The sequence below is a fragment of the Rutidosis leptorrhynchoides genome, chromosome 1, assembly GCF_046630445.1.
Source record: "Rutidosis leptorrhynchoides isolate AG116_Rl617_1_P2 chromosome 1, CSIRO_AGI_Rlap_v1, whole genome shotgun sequence".
NCBI lineage: Eukaryota > Viridiplantae > Streptophyta > Magnoliopsida > Asterales > Asteraceae > Rutidosis > Rutidosis leptorrhynchoides.
In genome coordinates this window covers 423,892,998-423,918,966 of record NC_092333.1, presented here as the reverse complement: position 1 = coordinate 423,918,966, position 25,969 = coordinate 423,892,998, and positions in this window count along the sequence as shown.

Here is a 25,969-nt window from a genome sequence, read left to right as displayed (position 1 = left end):
CCTATAAATGACCTAATTTGTCATTTACTCAATAATAATCTCTATTGAACTCGACGACTTGAATGCAACGTCTTTTGAAATATGCCATGAATGACTCCAAGTAATATCTCTAAAATGAGCAAATGCACAGCGGAAGATTTATTTCATACCTGAGAATAAACATACTTTAAAGTGTCAACCAAAAGGTTGGTGAGTTCAGTAGTTTATCATAATTGATCATTTCCATAATTTTAATAGACCACAAGATTTCTATTTTCATTTTTCATAAACATCATCTCATATCAGGCATTTCACACAAACTACATAGAGATAAAATTCATTCATATGGTGAACACCTGGTAATCGACATTAACAAAACGCATCTAGAATATCCCCATCATTCCGGGACTCTCATCGGACATGATAAAATCGAAGTACTAAAGCATCCGTAACCCGGATGGGGTTTGTTTGGCCCAATAGATCTATCTTTAGGATTCGCGTCAATTAGGGTTTATGTTCCCTAATTCTTAGATTACTAGACTAAAAAGGGTGATATTCGATTCGATAATTCAACCATAGAATGTAGTTTCGATTACTTGTGTCTATTTCGTAAAACAGTTATAAAAGCAGCGCATGTATTCTCAGTCCCCAAAACATATATTGCAAAAGCATTTAAAAAGGGAGCAAATGAAACTCACCATACTGTATTTTGTAGTAAAAATACATATGACGGCATTGAACAACTGAACAATGCAGGGTTGACCTCGGATTCACGAACCTATATCAATTATATATATATATATATATATATATATATATATATATATATATATATATATATATATATATATATATATATATATATATATATATATATATATATATATATATATTAACACATAATATCAATCAACAAAGTTTATAACTTTTATAATGTATTATGATTAATTTCCTTTTATATAATTATATTAATACTTATAATAGGTTATATTATATTTATGGTATATAATTTAATTAATGTTATAATAATAATAATATATTAGTTAATATATTAAAACATGGTAGTTTGTAATATTAGTTAATATATTATGATTAACGTGGCTAATATGTTTTGATCCAAGTCGGGTCATACCCAATAACAAGCTTACCGACACCTTATATGTATTTAATCTTGACGATTGGATCGTTAAGAAATACGCGACACTTGGATTTTAGAAAATTGGTTTTCTAAAATAATATCACTTGAGATAAATTATTTGGATAATTTATATTTAATTATTTATAGGTTTAAATAATTATATTGTGTTATATTTTATAAAAGGTTTATAAAATATATAAGTAACATAACAATAAATGGGTTTTATACAAGTTTTATAAATAACAAAGTTTATTTATAAAATGTGGTGATGGTGGGCAGATTTTTGTGCCCCAAGAAAGACCATCCCATGCTTATTCTTGTTGCTTTCTATAACACAATTCCATATATGCATGTCCCTTGGCTAGAAGCAAGAAAAACACATGCAAATACATCAAGTACACATAAAAAAAAAACTGCACAAAAACCTTCTCCTTGCTTTTTCTGGCCGTGGGCTGTTGGAGCTTGTAGCGACCCCGACAAATCGTCAAGTGACGGCGTCGGCTACGTGGGTCCCATTACCTGATTATAAGTCTTTAAGATAACGTTTGACCAAAATATGTCGCCTTCATTTCAAAATAAAGATTGTTTCAAAGTTTACATGAATTGTTCAACCAAAAGTTAAGTTACAACGTTATAGATACGATTGAAATCTAGGCGACACGGTTTAAAGTAAAGTCAAAAGACGCTCCATGAAATGCATGTATACTCGACATCGGATGCAAGTATCAAATAGTAAGCGGAAGCATGTTTCACATATCGTGCAAGACCTGAGAAAAACATAGAAATCTGTCAACGAAAACGTTGGTGAAATCATAGGTTTAAGTAAGTAAGTACAAGTGAACCACAAGATTTGCATCAATGAAATAATAGTAATACATTCCAAAAGTTTGTTTCACGAGCACCCAATTATCAAAGCTTAACATTCCTTCCATTGTATACCCCATCACTTAGTGCTAGAACAAACACTGTTTCTCGAAAATATATTTCATTCGTAAACGGTAGCGAACCGTTTGAATGAGGGTTTGTCAAACCCATATGGATCCATACAACATAAGTTCTCGCTTACACCCGGCAAGTGTAACTAATGATAATCGAATTGAGGATTTTGTTCTAAACTCGTATGTAGAATGTTTGTTTTCCCGTTCTTGTGTTCACTTAGTTCAAAAGAATCGTTTATGTTTTCTCATCCCAAATATAAGTTCAAAAAGAGTAAAAGTGGGACTATGATCTCACCTTGAGTGCAAGAGTTAATAAAGTACTTCAACAAGTAGACGCGTGCAAAGACAAAGCTAGTCTTGACCTAAACATATAGGTTGTATCAATAACGGTAAACACAAACGGTCAAAGATGTTCAATTAGTCCTATGGCTCGGTACGACTCGATTATGTAGCATGTGAAGCAAATTGTCAAGTTTCATGCAAGATACAAGTATAGAATCATGTTAGAAAGATTGCATAATTAATTGGTTAAGTTTGACAAAAAGTCAAACTTGGTCGGGTCAAAGTCAACAAAAGTCAACACGTTCGGGTCGGGTCTCGGACAAATTTTCTATGCTAGTTATTCATATATAAGCATGTTAAAACAAGTTGCAAGTGAATTGGAGGTCTAGAACATCCCAAACATTTTTGGTAAAATGGACAAGTGGGACAGAAGCTGGACACGGCCTATGCCGCGCCGCGGCCAGGGGTGTCGCGCCGCGACCTAACACGTGGTCTGGCACCTGGTCAGTTTCAAGGTTCAAGTCTTGGTCAAAACTTCAAACAACCACAAAACGCAAACCGTAAACCACTAGAAGACGTATCTTATACCGTTGGAAAGCTCTTTTGATAAGGAACACAACTAAGCACTTATCATCAAACGACAACATCATTTACAATAGCCGAAAACTCGTCAATTGATCAAGAAAGGTTTATTTTCAAAGTTTCAAGTTCGTAAAACGTATTTTATGATTCGGGAATCCAATTTACACATACGATATGCCGTTTCGAAGGTAATTAAGCATACATTACAACTAATCACTAACAATTAACATTCCATGGCATTCAAGCATCAAAAGTTCATGTCAAGAACTATCAAACCCTAGTCAAACATCACAAAATCAATATTCATGTTTTTGAAGTTTTCTTAATCAACCTACGCATCAAAACGAAGCTAGTGATACTAGTAACACAATTAAAACATGCACTTTAACAATCTAACAACATTAACTCATCCAAAATCAAGGATTAAGCACACCCATTTCAAGTTCATGCTAGTTACTCCAGAAACAACAAATCGAGCAAACCAAACATATATTCATGTTAGACTCGAGCCATAGACACTAACTAACACCATTTCAAATCAAAAACACGAATTTAGAGAAATCTAGAGTTTTAGAAATGTTACCCAAACGAGATGAAGTTGGTATCAAATTGTAGAGGATGAAGAGAGGATTCCAAATATGTAATCGGATTTGTTGTGAGCTTCCAAGATTGAATTTAGATGATGAATGAATGGAATGGGTTTGTGTGTGTGTTCTTGAGATGGAGAGAAAAGGGATGAGGGAGATGATGGAATGGATGAAATGGGTTGACTAGTTGACCTAGTCAACTAGTTTACCCATTTGGCAACTCCGGTCCCTCGAGTTTCAAAGCGGGTGCGGGATTTAACCGATCGAATATTTTTAAAACGCAAGTTAACGAGAGATGTTATAATTAAATGACGGAATTATTATGAACGTTAGTCAACGGAAACTACGAATTTAAATAACGAAAGGTATTATTTAAAAGAAAAAGACGGTGTTAAAAATAAATTTAACGGAAAAACGCGGGATGTTACATTATCCACAACTCAAAAGAAATTTCGTCCCGAAATTTAGTTGGAAGTAGTAGTCGATATCTCTTACTCGAGACTTTACGTTGTCAATGCTATGAATAAGTGAAAGTACGTTCTTGAGGGTTCTCATGAATTTGGATAGTCAGGGTTTTACGTTGCATTAAGGTTCGGTTTTTACGATCCCCAGTTTCAACTGGTTTTCCTATGAAGAGAAGTTTGTCATCGATAGTTGATGTATCCAGCAGGATTGCACGTTCCTGTTCCGCAGGACACGTTTCTAAGTTTGTTACACGAAATGTAGGGTAAACGGAAACTTAATTGAGTCGGAAGTTCTAAACGGTAGGGAGCGGTTCCAATACGCTCCAAGGTTTCAAAAGGGTTAACATGTCGCGGGTTTAACTTTCCCTGATTCCCGAAACGGATTACACCCTTCCAAGGTGCGGGTTCTCAATATTACGCGGTTACACACTGGGATTTGTGGGGTTCTCCTCTAAGTTTGGTATAACTCTTCTGGCGACAATGGGTTGTCTCGAGCCCTTCTCGGACTTGAACGATCTCAATTGTTGTTTCTTGATGGAGTTCAGATTTCGGTGGTTGATGCTTTGGTTAAATGAACAGGGGTATGACATTAGCGGTCATATAAGGTTTCGAAAAGTGCGCGTGAACACACGAGTGGTAACTACTGTTGTAAGAGTGATCTACTAAAGGTGACAATACGAGTTTGTGAGATGTCTTTCCAAGACGTAAATCGTTCGTTTGCTCGGTTCGTCAGTTTGTGGGTGGTACGCGGTACTCATGTCTAAGCAGGTTCCCAAGGTTTCTTGTAAAACTAGAAGTGAAACGAGTATTTCGATACAGAATAATTGACAAAGATACACCGTGTTGGAAAAGAATCTCTTAAGATACGTTTGAACAAGTTAGTTAGGGTTCGAAAAATGTTCGTTAGGACTATTCACCCTCGTGGCGAATACTTATGTAATATGAGGAGTTTCTCTATCCATGAAGAAATGTTACAAGGAGTTTCTTTAAACGGAAATGCGAACGGTAAAGATAGTAGTGAAATGAGGACTTAGAATAGGATGAGTTTACATCTCGAGGTTGCTATAACGTGCCTCTAGTTGTCAAAAGTTGAAGTCTGAAAGAGAAACGAGGTAGTACACGTAGTTGTATAGTTCGGGGTTGAATAACAGTTGACCGATTATCAGAAACACAAGGGCGTTAAGTCAAAGAAGAGTGAAGTATCGTTGGATTGTGTGTTATCTTAATTTCCAGTAATATCAGACGGTAACGGTGAAATAACAGAGGTATGTAGTGTGGTACGTGATGACAAGAATATTGATCGGATCCACAATTTAGTATTCGAATTCTTCGTGCAAAATAACGAGTTTCCGTCCCGTTGATTTCGAGTCGAGGGAGTATGCCTTTCGGCGTCCAAGTAGAAATATTTCCATATTTGAGTCCCATCTGGTGTTGTACGAATTTAGCTAGAAATGTTGGTGTGAAGAATCACGCTCAAGGTTCGATCGCGGAGAGATTAAAGTCGTGTAATACGAGAAAAGTCAGAAATGAATCTTCGGTAACAACCGGTGAGATCTAAGATTTTTACGAATACAAGTCTGAGTTGGGAGAGTTTCCTGATTACATGTGGCTTGATTTCGAGATTGATTGTAATTCCTTGACCATTAACTTCATGGTCTAGAAAATTGGACTTCGTTCAACAGAAATTCTCACTCGGAGAATTTGGTATAAAGTTGCTCTTTTCTCAAAAGTTCGAGCTTAAGATGGTGATGTTGTTCGTTTTCCTTCTTTACTTAAATAAGTTAAGATGTCATCTATAAATACGATAACAGATTAGTCTATATGAATTTGCATGCGCGGTTCAAGAGGTTTATGGATACGGGCGAGCCCTAAATAAATCAAGCGGTACTAAGAGAGATTTACAACTAACGTTGTGAGTTCGGAAAGTGGCTTAGGAGACATCGTCTCACTTAACCCCCAATTGATGATAACCGGAACGGAGGTCGATTTGGAACATACGGGATTCGTGCAAATAATCATGAGGTCATGGATGCGAGGGAGAGGGTATCGGTTTCCAACCGAAAATTACTCAGTTCACAATAATCTATACAAGATGATGGGGAAACATTTTTTTTTTTTTTTTTTTTTTTTTTTTTTTTTTTACGAATAGGTTCCGAGCTCCCTAGTTCTATAGGTGTCAAGTCAAAAGTCTTAACGTATTTCCTCCAATAAAATTTATAGGCACACAATATTTTTCCGTTGGTCGCTTAAATTGCCTAAGTAGTGTCTAGGGAAAAAAAAAAAATAGAGTGCAAAGAGCACGAGTCAAAGACTTGGTTATAAAACGTCTAACGGTAATGAAATCGAATAAGTATGAAGTATACGGTTTGTTGTGAAGAAACGTACCCCGTTACTAGTCCATCGTCGTTCCGGGCATCCTTGGTGTCGATGTTGAAGGTTCAACGGCGTGCGTTGGGGTTGATTTTCTTATTTGGGCACACATTCCTAAAATGACCCAGTTGGCCACATTCGAAGCAAGCACCCGTTCTGTGTGCGTTGGGCATCTTTCGAGCGACGGGTCCTTGGCGCCGGTGGCGAAACCTGCCACATCCTTCAAAGTGATGCTTGTAGCATTCGTCACAAAAAGGCAGCTTTCCGGCATAGCCTTTCTTGTCGTTGGAGGTAAAAGGCTTCTTGGCGGGGTTGTTGTTATTGTTGTGGTTGCTTGATTGAGAGGCTTCCCATGTTCTTTTGTTGTTACTCGGGTGGTTCTCGACCATTGGTGCCGGTGCTTCCATTTCATTCACCGTTTCTAAGGCTTGGCGGGCCATTGTTAAAGCCTCTTGTAGGTTAGTGGGTTGAGATGTCATTACCTTGTGTTGAATGCTCTTAGGGAGGCCATCCATGTAAAGTTCGACTCTTAGGGATTCGAGAGTCATGAGAATTGGACACATCGAGACTAGTTCGGTAAACCGTTGATTATAAGCCTTGAGGTCATTTCCGGCCGTTTTTAAATTCCTTAGACCCTGTTCGAGCCTTCGAGTCTCGTCGCGCGGGAAGTATTCGGTGATCATTCTTTCTCTTAATTCGGTCCAAGAGAGTGTGTGGGCTTCATCGCTTCCCACTAATTGTACATACGTGTTCCACCATGAGAGAGCAATACCGGTGAAAGTGAGGGTGGAAAACTTGACCTTATCTTGGTCTCGACAACCGCTTGTGTTAAAAACGGTCTCCATTTGTTCAAACCATCGGGTGAGAGTAACCGGTCCCCCGGTTCCATCGAAAGTGGGAGGATTGTACTTCATGAAGTTCTTGTAGGAGCAACCTTCGATTGAATTACCGGCTCCATGATTGTTGTTGTTAGAAAAGTGATCGGCCACGGCCGTACCCACGGCGGTGGTTATCATTCGTTGAAGAGCTTGTTCTAGAGTTTCGAGAGGAGTATTGTGTTGACCTTGGTGAGCCATTGTTCCTTCATGAGACAAGAATATCGTTGGTTAGTATTTTCAACAATACTAACCGTGGCATGGAATAAGGATAGAGAGAAAATTTTTCCTTGACTCGCCTTAAATTCTCTATGTCATAATGTCGGAACGTCCATGTGAATCACCGTAATATAATCCCGGAAATTATATTACCCTAATTCTCATGTGCATTTAACATTACTTCATAAAGTCAAGGTGGCGCACCAACAAAATTTATCAACGTAAGATCAAGATCGAATACGAGTTAGATATGATAGAAGAGTTCGAGTATAAATGCACAATTAGTCAAATAATTCCTACTTCAGTCTATATGCCGGTTGTAGTCTAGATTCACCTATGTACCCTATGACTCGGGGTGAACACAAATGAACTCTAAATCCCTACAACCAAGGCTCTGATACCACCTGTAGCGACCCCGACAAATCGTCAAGTGACGGCGTCGGCTACGTGGGTCCCATTACCTGATTATAAGTCTTTAAGATAACGTTTGACCAAAATATGTCGCCTTCATTTCAAAATAAAGATTGTTTCAAAGTTTACATGAATTGTTCAACCAAAAGTTAAGTTACAACGTTATAGATACGATTGAAATCTAGGCGACACGGTTTAAAGTAAAGTCAAAAGACGCTCCATGAAATGCATGTATACTCGACATCGGATGCAAGTATCAAATAGTAAGCGGAAGCATGTTTCACATATCGTGCAAGACCTGAGAAAAACATAGAAATCTGTCAACGAAAACGTTGGTGAAATCATAGGTTTAAGTAAGTAAGTACAAGTGAACCACAAGATTTGCATCAATGAAATAATAGTAATACATTCCAAAAGTTTGTTTCACGAGCACCCAATTATCAAAGCTTAACATTCCTTCCATTGTATACCCCATCACTTAGTGCTAGAACAAACACTGTTTCTCGAAAATATATTTCATTCGTAAACGGTAGCGAACCGTTTGAATGAGGGTTTGTCAAACCCATATGGATCCATACAACATAAGTTCTCGCTTACACCCGGCAAGTGTAACTAATGATAATCGAATTGAGGATTTTGTTCTAAACTCGTATGTAGAATGTTTGTTTTCCCGTTCTTGTGTTCACTTAGTTCAAAAGAATCGTTTATGTTTTCTCATCCCAAATATAAGTTCAAAAAGAGTAAAAGTGGGACTATGATCTCACCTTGAGTGCAAGAGTTAATAAAGTACTTCAACAAGTAGACGCGTGCAAAGACAAAGCTAGTCTTGACCTAAACATATAGGTTGTATCAATAACGGTAAACACAAACGGTCAAAGATGTTCAATTAGTCCTATGGCTCGGTACGACTCGATTATGTAGCATGTGAAGCAAATTGTCAAGTTTCATGCAAGATACAAGTATAGAATCATGTTAGAAAGATTGCATAATTAATTGGTTAAGTTTGACAAAAAGTCAAACTTGGTCGGGTCAAAGTCAACAAAAGTCAACACGTTCGGGTCGGGTCTCGGACAAATTTTCTATGCTAGTTATTCATATATAAGCATGTTAAAACAAGTTGCAAGTGAATTGGAGGTCTAGAACATCCCAAACATTTTTGGTAAAATGGACAAGTGGGACAGAAGCTGGACACGGCCTATGCCGCGCCGCGGCCAGGGGTGTCGCGCCGCGACCTAACACGTGGTCTGGCACCTGGTCAGTTTCAAGGTTCAAGTCTTGGTCAAAACTTCAAACAACCACAAAACGCAAACCGTAAACCACTAGAAGACGTATCTTATACCGTTGGAAAGCTCTTTTGATAAGGAACACAACTAAGCACTTATCATCAAACGACAACATCATTTACAATAGCCGAAAACTCGTCAATTGATCAAGAAAGGTTTATTTTCAAAGTTTCAAGTTCGTAAAACGTATTTTATGATTCGGGAATCCAATTTACACATACGATATGCCGTTTCGAAGGTAATTAAGCATACATTACAACTAATCACTAACAATTAACATTCCATGGCATTCAAGCATCAAAAGTTCATGTCAAGAACTATCAAACCCTAGTCAAACATCACAAAATCAATATTCATGTTTTTGAAGTTTTCTTAATCAACCTACGCATCAAAACGAAGCTAGTGATACTAGTAACACAATTAAAACATGCACTTTAACAATCTAACAACATTAACTCATCCAAAATCAAGGATTAAGCACACCCATTTCAAGTTCATGCTAGTTACTCCAAAAACAACAAATCGAGCAAACCAAACATATATTCATGTTAGACTCGAGCCATAGACACTAACTAACACCATTTCAAATCAAAAACACGAATTTAGAGAAATCTAGAGTTTTAGAAATGTTACCCAAACGAGATGAAGTTGGTATCAAATTGTAGAGGATGAAGAGAGGATTCCAAATATGTAATCGGATTTGTTGTGAGCTTCCAAGATTGAATTTAGATGATGAATGAATGGAATGGGTTTGTGTGTGTGTTCTTGAGATGGAGAGAAAAGGGATGAGGGAGATGATGGAATGGATGAAATGGGTTGACTAGTTGACCTAGTCAACTAGTTTGCCCATTTGGCAACTCCGGTCCCTCGAGTTTCAAAGCGGGTGCGGGATTTAACCGATCGAATATTTTTAAAACGCAAGTTAACGAGAGATGTTATAATTAAATGACGGAATTATTATGAACGTTAGTCAACGGAAACTACGAATTTAAATAACGAAAGGTATTATTTAAAAGAAAAAGACGGTGTTAAAAATAAATTTAACGGAAAAATGCGGGATGTTACAGAGCTCAAGAGGAGTTCATATTTTGGTTTTTGCAAGCTCCATTCAAGTGTAATTAAATCCTAATCAAAGGCTAGGTGTTGGTGCAAAAGCTTGGGGTATTTCTCCTTGAGGTTTCATTCTTTCGGAGCTCCATTTTTCATCATCTTCATCATCATCTTTTGGATTAACCCTCAACTAGCTTGAGGAGGTATTATTTCTAAACCCACTTGTAGTTTGTAAGTATATTTCAAAGCTTGATCCTTCTTGGGATTTAACTTAAAAATGGTTAAAGTTTACATGTTCTAAAATGGTAACACTTACATGCTTCCGCTTTAATTTGATCTTCAAATGTTTTAAGTAAGTTTATGAACTTGTTAAAATCCCAACAATTGTATCTAGAGCCGAAGTTGTTGAAATATGCTTCGAGAAGGTTATTAAACTCACTATATATTTTGCATTTTATGTACATGCATGAAAGTAAAATGCAAAAATTAAATGTTTGGGTGGGTTTGATAGTTTGGCCGATTTGTAGGACACCCAAAATGGGTTTTGGGTTGCTCCATTTTGGTCATATTTGTTGTATGTTGTTGTTCACAATCAAGCCTTGACCTTGTGTTTGGATGGTTGAATGTTTGGTTAATTTAATTCATTCATTTGGTATGTAATATTAATTCATTCATTTGGTTTGTAATATTTATTCATTTGGTTATGTAATTTATTTTATATTTGGTATGTAAAATAGATTAGGTTGTATTTCATTTTATAGACAAAATGTATTAGGATATATTTTGTAATAAGATGAAGATACAAGATGAAGACTTGGAAGAACACAAGAAGAAGCATTTGGAGGCAAGATTAAGTGGGAGATTTAAAATCTCCTACTTTGTGTTATAACCCATTTACCGGTGGCATTTGTTTTCGGCTAAACAAATGTCTACCAAATTGGCTTGATTGTGAACATATTTGTTTTGCATGCATGGTTTTTTATTGTGTTTGTATGTTTGGTTGCTACAAGTAAATCACAAATTAACAACAAGCAAAATGACAATTTAATTGGTTAAATTAAACATTATTAACGACATGCAAAACGACAATTTAATTGGTTAAATTAAAAGTGGCAAAACAACATTGATAAACGGTCATTAAGAACATGAAAAGGATCACATATATAAAATGGTTTATATCAAGTAATTGGCTTTATTACATGACATGAAAATGGATTTCAAATGAACCATACGCTAAATGCATGTTGGTGTATGGTATAAAAGTTTTCTCAAACTAGAATTAATGAAAACTTAAAACCCTTTACACACTAGGTTAACAAGTTTAACGCCATCCTTTTGTATGACACTTAGACATATTAGGGAACTTACAATGGGATAAAGGTCAACTAACCATTATGAGCAAACTAATATGATTAAGGTAAATTTTGCACACTTGTGGGATAAAGGTCACCTAACCACTTGTATGTTAAATTTACACGTTTACACAAGTAGGACAACTTGATTTGGAAATCATGAACTTAGGGTCACTGAAGCATGAGGAACAAATAGGCGTTGATGGGATAAATATGCCATGCAAAAGGATTGCATGATCCCATAACTTAGAAGTTGCAAAAGGATTGCAATTGTCATATAATGACTACCTAGCTAAATCAAATAACGGGATAAAGGTCACCTAACCGAAATTTGGTTTACCGTTGGATTCTAAAATTTAATAAACATCAATTGGATTTAAAGGGTATTGATTGTTAAATTAAAATTGATACTTAAACAACTTTGTTAAATTTTGTAGCTGGCCGCCAATAACAACAACATTCCAAACGCACCAATCAACTTTAACAACCTATCGTTGAGGTCAATCCTCGAAAAGGAAAAACTCAACCATACAAATTTCATGGATTGGTTTCGCAATCTAAGAATTGTCCTTAAACTTGAGGATAGGGCGTATGTGTTGGAAGACCCCATTCCCGATCAACCCGACGAGGATGATACGGAAGGCATGGCTTATTGGGATAAGTATTGCACCGATTCGGTGCAAGTCGCTTGCCTTATGCTTGGGACTATGATACCCGAACTCCAAAAGGACTTCGAGCATCATAGTTCAAATGACATGATCACACAATTGAACAAGATGTTCCTTCAACAAGCTCGTGCCGAGCGCTTCGAAACGGTTCGAGCGCTTCATGCATGTCGTATGGATGACTCCCAATCCGTTTCATCTTATGTCCTTAAGATGAAAAGCCTAATTGATCGAGTGAACCGTCTAAATTGCAACGTGTCTAATGAATTAGCTATGAACCTTATCCTTAATTCTCTGTCAAAAAGGTTTAACACATTCGTAATGAATTACAACATGAATGGTTGGGATAAGAGCATTGGCGAATTACATGCCATGCTTAAGACGGCCGAAGCAAGCATGGGTAAAAGAGCTTCACCCGTGCTTATGATCAATGAAGGCGGGTCCAAAAACAATAACACTTCTAAGCCAAAGGTGGCTAAGAGAAAAGGACCCGCCTACCAAGGCAAGGGCAAGATGTAACACCCCGTTTTTCCCGTATATGATTTATAGGTGTATTGTGTATGTACGACAGGCGTATGAAGGGTTCGATACATGTTCGGGTGTTAAAGTCTTGTATGCGAGAAAATGAGTCAGGACACGTTGAGTGTCGCGGCGCGACAAAGGGAGCCGCGGCGCGGCGTTTCGAATAAATCCAGATCAGAAAGTGTGGTAAAGAAGGCACCAGACTCAGGCAAAGGTCGCGGCGCGACCATTAATGCCGCGGCACGGCATACTGCACGGACTGGCACCAGATTCTTGTAATTTTAAATGAAGTTCAAGGGCAATTTGGTCTTTTCGCATTTGAGCCAGATTTGAGGATTTAACCTCATCCATTCATTTCATTTCTCATTTTAATTTCCCTTTTCTTTTCATTTTTCCTCTCAAACTCAAACACCATTTGATTTCAAAGGGATTTTTGGAAAGGAAGAAGCGGGATTTGATCTTTGGCGTAGTTGACAAGTTTGTTCCCCTCGTTCTTAGCTACACGGTGATACTAGTGGTAAGCTCTAACTCCGAATTTCATTTTCGTGTTCATCATTCAAATTTGAGGCTTTTGATTGTATGATTCGTAGATGGAACCCATTTAGTTGTTAATTGGAGATTAACACCAAGATTCGGGTTTATAAGTGTTAAAGGCGGGTTTTGGGTCGGTTAATGATTTAACCATGTTTAAGACTTGTAAATGGTGTACAATCACTAGCATTAGTGATTATTGGTGTTTTGGAGACTTTTAGGGTTTTCGTGGTTGACTAATTTTGACTAGAGTCAAAATTAGGGTTTGTTGAGGATTATGACCCGAATGTCGATTCGATGAGGTTTGTAAACTTAAAATGGATTAAGTTGAAGTATAAAACCGAGTTAAATATGTTTTGATGTCAAAACTTGTAATTGGTGAGATTTTGACCTTATGGGTCAAAATTAGGGTTTATGGGCGATTTTGAGAATGATAAGTGTTTAACACTTGTGTTCGGGTTTAATTGGTATATTAGAACCATTATCACTTGTGTTAGTGATTATTGGTTAGTTTGGGCACGGTTTGTGCTTGGAAGTGCAATTGGGTCGAATTTGCACTAAGTGTCAAATTGGGTTGGTTTGTAAATCCAATCTAAGTGTGTTGTTGAATTTGTGATAATGAAATAGGTACTTCCCATTGACGAGTTGTGGATTATTTGGAAGCATTCATCAAGGCGACAAGGTGAGTGTTAATATCCTATATGCATATGTATGTGTAGGATGGGTGCGGGTCGGGTGAAGTGGTTCTCGGTCATAGAGCTCACTTCACATATAGGTGGATTGATAGACTTGTGTATAGGTCCAATTGGCACGGTTGTGCGTTTTGGTTGACCACCTTTGGCGAGGTGCACACTTTGTGTGTACGTTATCACATGGGCGTGTGATGTGGATTATATAACCCCAATGGCGAAGGGTTAATATTGTGAGTGGAGTATTTATACGTACGTGTATATGGCGTATCTATTTGTGGGTGTTATGGCATGAACCATCGAGCCGATAGTGCCATAACATGTGTGCGATAAGATGTGAACCACGCGCCGGTAGCATCGAGTGTGAACCACGTGCCGGTAGCACTATAAATATAATGATGTGAACCACGTGCCGGTAGCATCGAGTGTGAACCACGTGCCGGTAGCACTATAAAATGAGCGTGAATCACGTGCCGGTAGCGTCGAAGTGTGAACCACATGCCGGTAGCACTATAAAAGAGTGAGACTCAAATGCGTATGGTGTGAACCACGTGCCGGTAGCACCATAGCGTTATGGTTAACCATATTATGTTGTTGGATATTGTTTAGCATGTTAAATATTGTATACGTATATTGTTGTATTGTTGTGATGTAGCTAACCCTCTGGGTGTAGCTCATTGGCGTTGTTCACCTCATCGTTGGTGAACTAACTTATACTTTGTTGATATCTTTAGCTTGTGCTTAGAGATCGTACGGTATGCTTAGTGTAGTTGCCTTATACTTGGATGCTTCGGTATGCGGTATTTGACTTTTGTGTGGCGTGTCCATTTTATACATATATATATATATATGTAGTTTATTATCACTCACTAAGCGTTAGCTTACCCTCTCGCTGTTGATATTTTTATAGGTTCGCATGCTTGGCGGCTCAGGTAAACTTGGGGATTAGAGATCTTGGCTAGGCTGCTTAGAAGATCTTGCTTTTGTATTCGATTAGGATTTGGGTAGCGTAGTCCCAAATCACCATGCCCGGTTTTGGTTGGAAACTAAACTAGTCGGGTCGTGTATGTCCGTTTGGACAATTAATCAATGTATTAAATGTTTTAAGGTTTATTAAACCTTCTATTGTATTAAAGATGTTTATGGAAACACAATTGGGACCTAAAGTGTTATTTAAAGAGTATTAAAAGGAAAAAATTTTATGGGCCGGTTTTAATACGGGTTGGGTTGTTACACAAGAGAAAGGGGAAGATGGTTACCCCAACCAACAAGAACAAAAAGCAAAAGGTTGCCGGTCAAGCTAACCCCAAGGAGGATCCGTGCTTTGGTTACGGTGAAATGGGTTACTGGAAAAGCAACTGCCCGATCTACCTAAAGGAGTTGAAAGAAAAGAGGGATGCAGGGCAAACCTCAGGTAATGTATATATGGTATACATTGAGCTTAGTATTACTTCTTCTAATACATGGGTATTAGACACAGGATGTGGAACTCATATTTGCAATTCTTTGTAGGGGTTCAAAAGAAGAAAACAAGGAGCGGGAACAACAAGTCTCTTCATGGGAAATGGTGCAAAGGTGCACGTAGAAGCTCAAGGAGACTTTGTTTCAAAGCTACAAACTGGGTTGGAGCTTGTTTTGAAAAATGTTTTGTATGCTCCTGATTTGACTCGAAACATTATTTCTATTTCCCGTTTAAGACAATGTGGTTTTGATTTCAATTTCATTGATGATGATATCCATGTTTCTTTAGATAATGTGTTCTATTTTAAGGCTTCGCCTCCGAATGGTATTTATGAATTGGTTCATGATGACACATCATGCAATAGCTTAATGTTCCATGCAAACACCAAGAAACTCAAAAGGGATTTGAGTGATTCCTACTTATGGCATTGTCGCCTTGGTCACATAAACAAGAACCGAATGCATACACTTCAAAAGAACGGCCTTTTGAAATCAAGTGAGCTAGACTCATTTGATGTATGTGAATCTTGTTTACAAGGCAAAATGACTAAAGCACCTTTCAAAGGGACCTATGAAAGGGCTAAAGACTTATTGGGATTAATACATTCGGATGTATGTGGACCCTTTAAGCCCATGACTAGGAAAGGTGAAAGATACTTCGTCACTTTCATTGATGACTTTAGTCATTTCGGATATGTCTACTTGTTAAGACACAAGGATGAAACTTTTGAAGCATTCAAGGAATATCAAAATGAAGTACAAAATCAACTCAATAAGACAATCAAGGTACTTCGTACCGATATAGGAGGTGAATACCTAAGCGATGTTTTCCAAGATCATCTTAAAAGTTGTGGGATTATCTCACAACTCACTCCTCCTGGAATACCCCAACTTAATGGAGTTTCCGAAAGGAGGAACCGAACTCTAATGGATATGGTTCGATCTATGATGGCTAGAAGCTCGTTACCTCTATCATTTTGGGGTTATTGTCTATGCTTCACGGCTCATATTTTAAATATGGCCCCAACCAAGAAAGTGGAACGAACTCATCATGAGATGTGGTTTGGAAAACCTCCTTCTCTATCATACTTGAAAGTATGGGGATGCGAAGCTTATCCTAAGCGCTTTGTCGCAAATAAGCTGAATGCTCGATCCACGAAGTGTATCTTCATAGGATATCCCAAGGATGATATGGGATACTATTTCTATGATCCAACCGAGCAAAATGTATTTGTTGCTCGAAAGGCGGAATTCCTTGAAACTAAATTCCTAATGGAAGGTAATAGTGAAAGGAAGACAGATCTTGAAGAGGTTTAAGATCAAGTAGATGATACACAATTGGTTGACACTAGCACTCAACATGAAAACGTTGAGAATGATCAAATGGATGATCAAAGTGTACAAGACGTTCGCAGATCTGGTAGGATTAGTAATCCTCCTGAGAGATATGGGTTTCTCATGGATGGTTGCTATGTAGTTGATTTGGAAGAATCGATAAACTACCAAGATGCTTTATCAAGGAGCGATAAAGATAAATGGCAGGAAGCCATGAACGCTGAGATGGAATCCATGTATGACAACCAAATTTGGGAACTTGTTGTACAACCTGCTAGCTCCAGGTAGTTGATTGTAAATGGCTTTTCAAGAAGAAAACCGACATACGTGGAAACTTGGATACACATAAAGCTAGAATTGTAGCAAAAGGTTTCACTCAAACTCAAGGGGTTGACTATGATGAAACTTTTTCGCATGTGGCAATGCTAAAGTCTATTAGGATATTACTTGCCATTGCTACTCATTATGATTATGAAATATGGCAAATGGATGTCAAGACCGCTTTCCTAAATGGATATCTTGAGGAAGATGTCTATATGGTTCAGCCTGAAGGTTTTGTTGATCCGAAATATCCTAAAAAGGTATGCAAGTTAAAGAAGTCAATCTACGGATTGAAACAAGCATCCAGAATGTGGAATCATCGTTTTAATGAGGAGGCCAAGAAATTTGGCTTCATTAAAAATGGTGATGAAGCTTGTGTATACAAGAAAGCTAGCGGGAGCACTATCATGTTCCTTGTACTATATGTGTATGGTATATTGTTATTTGGAAACGATATTCCAACAATGCAAGGTGCTAAAACTTGGTTAAGTAGATGCTTCTCCATTAAGGATCTTGGAGAAGCATAATACGTTTTGGGGATTGGGATCTACAGAGATAGATCCAAGAAATCGATAGGTTTAAATCAAAGTGCATACATTAAAAAGGTCTTGAAAAGGTTCAAGATGGAAAACTCTAAGAAAGGTTTGGTACCTATTCAAAGAGGAACGCTCCTTAGTTCATCTCAGTGCCCCACCACGAAAGATGAACAGGAGAGAATGAAGAATGTCCCATATGCGTCTGCTATTGGGTCAATCATGTATGTAATGATATGCACTAGACCAGATGTGTCATGCGCTCTTAGCTTGTCAAGTAGATACCAGAATAACCCAGGAAACAGTCATTGGATTGCGGTTAAAAGTATATTGAAATACCTTAGAAGGACTAAGGATATGTTTCTAATATATGGGTCTGGTGAGGAGGAACTCGCAGTAAAGGGTTACGTGGACGCGAGTTTCCAAACTGATCGAGATGATTCTCGATCACAATCCAGTTATGTCTACACGTTAAATGGAGGTGCGGTCTCTTAGAAGAGTTCAAAACAGGATGTTGTTATGTTATCCACTACAGATTCGGAGTACATTGCCGCCTCATTGGCATCTCAGGAAGCTGCATGGATGAAGAAATTCATTGACGACTTAGGAGTTGTCCCTTCCATTCAGGACCCTCTTGAGATCTTTTGTGACAACGAGGGTGCGATTGCTCAAATCAAAGAACCTCGTGCTCACCAAAAGACCCGTCACATTGAGCGGAGATTCAACTACATAAGAGATGAAGTTGAAAAGGGAAAGATATGTATTCGCAAAGTTCATACATATCTTAATATAGCGGATCCACTCACGAAGCTCTTACATGGTGCAAAACATCAAGGGCATGTTAGTGCATTAGGGCTTCGATATTCTAGTGAATGGTTGTGATCTGTTTTATGTATTGTAATGGAACGAAGTGGTTCAAACTCATTAATATAATTATGGTGTTAATTTATTAATCTTGAGTCATGTTCCTATTTTGCGTATTTTATCCTTGAATAAGTAATTATTCTAAATTCCGTAATTGATCACAATTGTGGGAACAAATGTGAGGTTTAGACTATTATGAACTTGGATTGGTATACATTCACGGGATGAATGTGGGGCAAGGTTGCAACCAAAGTTCATAGATATTTGTGGGATACAAATATTGGAAGACTCGCCCTCAAGATTTACTAAATGGAGCCTTTGTGGTTGATCACATGTAATCTTGAGTAAAGACGAATATCATTGTATCCTCTGACCTGAGATACATATTGGGTTCAGATATTTACCAAGTATTGTGCCTTGATTCTTTCCTTCGCTATTCTGAAATATGGTAGTTCATAAGAAAGAACTCAGGTATGATGCAAGGTATATATTTAGGACGTATGTAGTCAAGATGGAATTTGTCCCTCTTATTTGTTGAGAGTCAGATGTCTAAGGCCCGATAAAGTTAAATCTATAAGAGAGTGATCACTCTGTGTCTCTTGGATTTAACATGACATCTAGGATGAAAGGATAAATGAAAGATTCACCTATTCATATTTGAGATGGGAACTCGAAAGAGATGATGTTATTGAATGGCACAAAGTCATAACATATTGGGGGTGATGGACGGTCGTTAGGTGGTATCCATCACTTGCATTAATTTCTTATGGTTCTCATGCAAGTGGGAGATTGAAGGTATTTCGTGTGCCCGGGAGACATATTAAATTAACGTGGCTAATATGTTTTGATCCAAGTCGGGTCATACCCAATAACAAGCTTACCGACACCTTATATGTATTTAATCTTGACGATTGGATCGTTAAGAAATACGCGACACTTGGATTTTAGAAAATCGGGTTTCTAAAATAAAATCACTTGAGATAAATTATTTGGATAATTTATATTTAATTATTTATAGGTTTAAATAATTATATTGTGTTATATTTTATAAAAGGTTTATAAAATATATAAGTAACATAACAATAAATGGGTTTTATACAAGTTTTATAAATAACAAAGTTTATTTATAAAATGTGGTGATGGTGGGCAGATTTTTGTGCCCCAAGAAAGACCATCCCATGCTTATTCTTGTTGCTTTCTATAACACAATTCCATATATGCATGTCCCTTGACTAGAAGCAAGAAAAAACACATGCAAATACATCAAGTACACATAAAAAAAACTGCACAAAAACCTTCTCCTTGCTATTTCTGGCCGTGGGCTGTTGGAGCTCAAGAGGAGTTCATATTTTGGTTTTTGCAAGCTCCATTCAAGTGTAATTAAATCCTAACCAAAGGCTAGGTGTTGGTGCAAAAGCTTGGGGTATTTCTCCTTGAGGTTTCATTCTTTTGGAGCTCCATTTTTCATCATCTTCATCATCATCTCTTGGATTAACCCTCAACTAGCTTGAGGAGGTATTATATCTAAACCCACTTGTAGTTTGTAAGTATATTTCAAAGCTTGATCCTTCTTGGGATTTAACTTAAAAATGGTTAAAGTTTACATGTTCTAAAATGGCAACACTTACATGCTTTCGCTTTAATTTGATCTTTAAATGTTTTAAGTAAGTTTATGAACTTGTTAGAATCCCAACAATTTTGTCTATACACTATTCATGCAATCAATGCAGTAAAATGTGTCTAGACTAAGAATGATAAGCAGGTAATTTTCTAAGGATGATAAGCAGGTAATTTTTCAACACGAAATGATAAGCAAAACTTTTGACATGCAGACACGGTCGAAGTCCAGACCCACTAATGCATCTAAACAACTATCAGTTAGACACACTAATGCAAGACCTGGTTCGCTAAGACCACCGCTCTGATACCACCTATAGCGACCCGTCCTGTAGTGACCCGAACTTTTCCATGTTTATATATATTAATTGAGATTGATATTTACATGATTAAATGTTTCCAACATGTTAAGCAATCAAACTTGTTAAGACTTGATTAATTGAAATAGGTTTCATATAGACAATTGACCACCCAAGTTGACCGGTGATTCACGAACGTTAAAACTTGTAAAAACTATATGATGACATATATATGGTTATATATATAGTTAACATGATATTATGATAAGTAAACATATCATTAATTATATTAACAATGAACTACATATGTAAAAACAAGACTACTAACTTAATGATTTTGAAACGAGACATATATGTAACGATTATCGTTGTAACGACATTTAATGTATATATATCATATTAAGAGATATTCGTACATCATAATATCATGATAATATAATAATTTAAAATCTCTTTTGATATTATAAACATTGGGTTAACAACATTTAACAAGATCGTTAACCTAAAGGTTTCAAAACAACATTTACATGTAACGACTAACGATGACTTAACGACTCAGTTAAAATGTATATACATGTAGTGTTTTAATATGTATTCATACACTTTTGAAAGACTTCAAGACACTTATCAAAATACTTCTACTTAACAAAAATGCTTACAATTACATCCTCGTTCAGTTTCATCAACAATTCTACTCGTATGCACCCGTATTCGTACTCGTACAATACACAGCTTTTAGATGTATGTACTATTGGTATATACACTCCAATGATCAGCTCTTAGCAGCCCATGTGAGTCACCTAACACATGTGGGAACCATCATTTGGCAACTAGCATGAAATATCTCATAAAATTACAAAAATATGAGTAATCATTCATGACTTATTTACATGAAAACAAAATAACATATCCTTTATATCTAATCCATACACCAACGACCAAAAACACCTACAAACACTTTCATTCTTCAATTTTCTTCATCTAATTGATCTCTCTCAAGTTCTATCTTCAAGTTCTAAGTGTTCTTCATAAATTCCAAAAGTTCTAGTTTCATAAAATCAAGAATACTTTCAAGTTTGCTAGCTCACTTCCAATCTTGTAAGGTGATCATCCAACCTCAAGAAATCTTTGTTTATTATAGTAGGTTATCATTCTAATACAAGGTAATAATCATATTCAAACTTTGGTTCAATTTCTATAACTATAACAATCTTATTTCAAGTGATGATCTTACTTGAACTTGTTTTCGTGTCATGATTCTGCTTCAAGAACCTCGAGCCATCCAAGGATCCTTTGAAGCTAGATCCATTTTTTCTCTTTTCCAGTAGGGTTATCCAAGGAAATTAAGGTAGTAATGATGTTCATAACATCATTCGATTCATACATATAAAGCTATCTTATTCGAAGGTTTAAACTTGTAATCACTAGAACATAGTTTAGTTAATTCTAAACTTGTTCGCAAACAAAGTTTAATCCTTCTAACTTGACTTTTAAAATCAACTAAACACATGTTCTATATCTATATGATATGCTAACTTAATGATTTAAAACCTGGAAACACGAAAAACACCGTAAAACCGGATTTACGCCGTCGTAGTAACACCGCGGGCTGTTTTGGGTTAGTTAATTAAAAACTATGATAAACTTTGATTTAAAAGTTGTTATTCTGAGAAAATGATTTTTATTATGAACATGAAACTATATCCAAAAATTATGGTTAAACTCAAAGTGGAAGTATGTTTTCTAAAATGGTCATCTAGACGTCGTTCTTTCGACTGAAATGACTACCTTTACAAAAACGACTTGTAACTTATTTTTCTGACTATAAACCTATACTTTTTCTGTTTAGATTCATAAAATAGAGTTCAATATGAAACCATAGCAATTTGATTCACTCAAAACGGATTTAAAATGAAGAAGTTATGGGTAAAACAAGATTGGATAATTTTTTCTCATTTTAGCTACGTGAAAATTGGTAACAAATCTATTCCAACCATAACTTAATCAACTTGTATTGTATATTATGTAATCTTGAGATACCATAGACACGTATACAATGTTTCGACCTATCATGTCGACACATCTATATATATTTCGGAACAACCATAGACACTCTATATGTGAATGTTGGAGTTAGCTATACAGGGTTGAGGTTGATTCCAAAATATATATAGTTTGAGTTGTGATCAATACTGAGATACGTATACACTGGGTCGTGGATTGATTCAAGATAATATTTATCGATTTATTTCTGTACATCTAACTGTGGACAACTAGTTATAGGTTACTAACGAGGACAGCTGACTTAATAAACTTAAAACATCAAAATATATTAAAAGTGTTGTAAATATATTTTGAACATACTTTAATATATATGTATATATTGTTATAGGTTCGTGAATCAACAGTGGCCAAGTCTTACTTCCCGACGAAGTAAAAATCTGTGAAAGTGAGTTATAGTCCCACTTTTAAAATCTAATATTTTTGGGATGAGAATACATGCAGGTTTTATAAATGATTTACAAAATAGACACAAGTACGTGAAACTACATTCTATGGTTGAATTATCGAAATCGAATATGCCCCTTTTTATTAAGTCTGGTAATCTAAGAATTAGGGAACAGACACCCTAATTGACGCGAATCCTAAAGATAGATCTATTGGGCCTAACAAACCCCATCCAAAGTACCGGATGCTTTAGTACTTCGAAATTTATATCATATCCGAAGGGTGTCCCGGAATGATGGGGATATTCTTATATATGCATCTTGTTATTGTCGGTTACCAGGTGTTCACCATATGAATGATTTTTATCTCTATGTATGGGATGTGTATTGAAATATGAAATCTTGTGGTCTATTGTTACGATTTGATATATATAGGTTAAACCTATAACTCACCAACATTTTTGTTGACGTTTAAAGCATGTTTATTCTCAGGTGAATATTAAGAGCTTCCGCTGTTGCATACTAAAATAAGGACAAGATTTGGAGTCCATGTTTGTATGATATTGTGTAAAAACTGCATTCAAGAAACTGATTTCGATGTAACATATTTGTATTGTAAACCATTATGTAATGGTCGTGTGCAAACAGGATATTTTAGATTATCATTATTTGATAATCTACGTAAAGCTTTTTAAACCTTTATTTATGAAATAAAGGTTATGGTTTGTTTTAAAAATGAATGCATTCTTTGAAAAACGTCTCATATAGAGGTCAAAACCTCGCAACGAAATCAATTAATATGGAACGTTTTTAATCAATAAGAACGGGACATTTCAGTTGGTATCCGAGCGTTGGTCTTAGAGAACCAGAAAATTTGCATTAGTGTGTCTTATCGAGTTTGTTAGGATGCATTAGTGAGTCTGGACTTCGACCGTGTTTTCTTTAAAAATGATTGCTTAACATTTTTGTTGGAAACTATATATTTTTAACATATGAATATTATGTGATATATTAATCTCTTAACGTGTTTGATATTATGTGATAGATGTCTACCTCTAGAACAAGTCCCATTGACTCACCTAATAATAATGAAGAGTCAAATGTAAATTGGAATGATTTGTGGACTGATTCACAAGTTCCCGAAGAGGAACCGGAAGAAGAGTCGGAACCGGAAGAAGAATTGGAACCGGAAGAAGAATCGGAACCGGATGAAGAAATAGAACCGGTGGGGAAATAATAAAACGGTTAAGTAAAAGAAAATCCTCAACCAACCGACCAAAGTTAATTATGGTCAATGGTGTTTCCGCCAAGGAAGCAAAATATTGGGAGGATTACCAATTCTCCGATGAATCGGATTCCGACGAGAATTCCGATGATGTTATAGAAATTACCCCAACTGAATTTAAAAAGGCAAAAGAAAATAATAAGGGAAAGGGCATAAAAATAGAGAAATCTAATTCCAACCCCGATGAACTTTATATGTATCGTCAACCCCCGAAGTCCTTAAGTTGTAACAATGACCCGGGAACCTCTAAACCACCAGGTTTTTCTAAACCAATGTGGACAACGACGGCTCGTATTAGGGGAACATCATATATCCCTAGAAACTTGGCAAAACGAACCAAAACCGAAGAAGAAGAAACGAGCGAGTCGGAATAAGATAGTTGTATTCGTGTGGTGTAATATATGTAATATAGTGTTCTTATGCTTTATGATATATGTAAAAATTGCTTGTATTAATAAGTATTTTTTTTATGAATCTAACTCTTGTCTATTTTACAGTTTAAAAACACAAAATGGATAGACAACCTAATATTTTAAGAGACCTACCCGGAGACATGATTGATGAAATCTTGTCTAGAGTCGGCCAGAATTCTTCGGCACAACTATTTAAGGCGAGATCAGTTTGTAAGACATTCGAAGAACGTTCCAAGAATGTCTTGGTTTATAAGAGACTTTCGTTTGAAAGATGGGGGATATCACATTGGGAAACCCATAAGTTACGATGTGTTTACTTTGACGCATATATTGCGGGGAACCCAAATGCTATTTTACGCAACGGGTTAAGAAATTATTTTGACTCAATATATCCGAATATTGGACTTCGTGATTTAGAAAAAGCGGCTAACATGCAACATAAAGAAGCATGTTATGCTTACGGATTAGTAATGTTCGCTTCTCACCAAAGTGAGAACAAGAACATCGGGCTACAACTATTAAACAAAACGTTTCCACAAGTGACGGAGTCGGTAATTGGGGTAAGAAATGAGGTTTTTAGATTATTACGGGACTGTTGGACATTACGTAACCCTCGTCCCTTTGATGACGTTACAACACGCTGTCTTATCAACGGCCATAACGGTTATGTTGCACAAGACCAAGGATGGGAAGTAGTCCTAGTAAAACCAGAATGCATGACTTGTTTCTGGACGTATGAATTACGTGTCTTTATTGCCTTTGCCGAACGACTTGTGTACTAGCTAGAATTGTCTTCACAACTATCTTGTATCAAAGTTATTGTGTGCTATATTTCATGCTTTATGTAAAATAAGCGGTATTGTAAGTTTGTAAAATATTGTATAAAAGTTTGAACGCGAAATATTATTATAATCAGTTTTTCATATAGAATTGTAGTAGTTGAATTGTATATTAGCTACTAAGTATGAACTTAACGGGTAGGTACTACCCGAATTTAAACTTATAAAACGCTAATATGAAGAAAAAGCTTTTATAAATGAGTTCATATTATGCTACGAAATACTATTAACTACTCTTAATATTCTGTATGATTAACTTGTTCCATTTAACTATTTTGAAGGAAATGGCACCGACTACTCGACACACCGTGAATATGAATGAAGAGGAATTCCGTACTTTTCTAGCTTCAAACATAGCCGCAGTACAGGCTGCGCTACATACCAACAATAACCTTGGATCTAGCAGTACAGGAAATCGTGTAGGATGCACCTACAAAGAATTCACTGCCTGCAAACCTTTGGAATTTGATGGAACCGAAGGACCGATCGGATTGAAACGGTGGACCGAGAAGGTTGAATCGGTGTTTGCCATAAGTAAGTGTACTGAAGAGGACAAAGTGAAGTACGCTACGCATACCTTCACAGGTTCTGCGTTAACATGGTGGAATACCTATCTAG